The following is a 1,174-nucleotide window of genomic DNA, read 5'->3' as shown; positions in this document are numbered from 1 at the left end:
GACAGATGTTGCGGCAGTGAGTCCCACAGGCGAAAGGGCCATCAGAGCCCTTGCCAGGTCACTCAGCAGGTCTAGGGTGCCCCTAAGTCCCCGTTCGTCATTTCGCCCTCCCCGCTGACGTGTGTGCACATCCGGAATGAGTGTCCTCGAGCAGGCGGCGTGGCCAGGCCTGATGATGCTCCCCGAAGCTGCTGCTTCTATAAATGCGCCCCACTTCCCCAGCCATCGGCCCCCCTGCCCCCCATCATGCCTCCTGAGAGTTCCGCTCACGCCTGCCCAGCTTCTCCGCCCTCCCCAGTCTCAGCCTAAAGGGAAGTAAGTGTGCTCTTTTGTCGGAACAAGCCTCAAGGTATGACCGGCCACCAAAGATGGTCCCAACACACCCTGCGACCTCATGGCTGGGATTTCACACGGAGCCGGGGGGGGGGGGGGGGGGGGGGGGGCTGGGGAACCGGCCTGTCTAAAGCACCCCACCCCCCACGCGAGCTGATACCCTGCACCTGATCCCAACCCGTGCAGCTCCTATCTCAGGCCACTTTTCTTGTTTCCACATTTAATCTTACCATTTGACCTTCGAATGTATGTTTTCACAAAGACCAGAGGGCTGCTTTTCCCCCCAATCCCAGCTGTGAGCTCAGCACATCAGAAAGACTATCGGAGCAGCAGTCACAAAGTATCATCTACACAGCTAATTTCAGAAAATAGTTTAGTACTTTTTTGTTATAAAATTCATTTACAGGAGGTTATTCACAGGTACTTATCAAATTTGCTCCTGGTAATACATGAAAACATATTAACCAAATAAACCATGCACAGTAAATCCGAAGAAAGTTATATACAAAGAGGCAAAACAAGTTGTTGAGCAGGATATATTCATGTTGGAAGAACAAACACTCAAAGAAAACAGGGCACTCTCTTGTAACGCCGCGGCAGGGGCGAAGAAAACAGCTGCATTTCTCACGCGGCAAGAACAAGGCGCACGGAAGGATTGATGCCAACATGTTTACCAACCAGAACAACAAACCGCTTCAAATGCAAGGTCAGGCGGGACTGTGCTCCTGCGGAGAGGCTGTCGGGACACAGGCTGGGTGGGTAGCGAACCAACAGGACACGGGCGTGGGGACCCTAGGAGAGAGCACCGCCTGGTCTGGCCTGGGAGCGCTTCCCCTTAACT

The 1,174-nt window shown here is 53.8% G+C and overlaps 1 protein-coding gene across 1 annotated transcript in view; it reads left to right on the top strand.

Annotated features, from left to right (window-relative positions):
- Positions 1-1,174, top strand: part of NTNG2 (netrin G2) — a 78,016-nt gene that overhangs the window by 68,495 nt on the left and 8,347 nt on the right. The window lies entirely within an intron of this gene.

This window comes from Suricata suricatta, chromosome 13 (assembly GCF_006229205.1).
Source record: "Suricata suricatta isolate VVHF042 chromosome 13, meerkat_22Aug2017_6uvM2_HiC, whole genome shotgun sequence".
Taxonomy (NCBI): domain Eukaryota; kingdom Metazoa; phylum Chordata; class Mammalia; order Carnivora; family Herpestidae; genus Suricata; species Suricata suricatta.
Note: the sequence above shows the minus strand (reverse complement) of the source record. Positions and strands in the feature narration are given on the sequence as shown.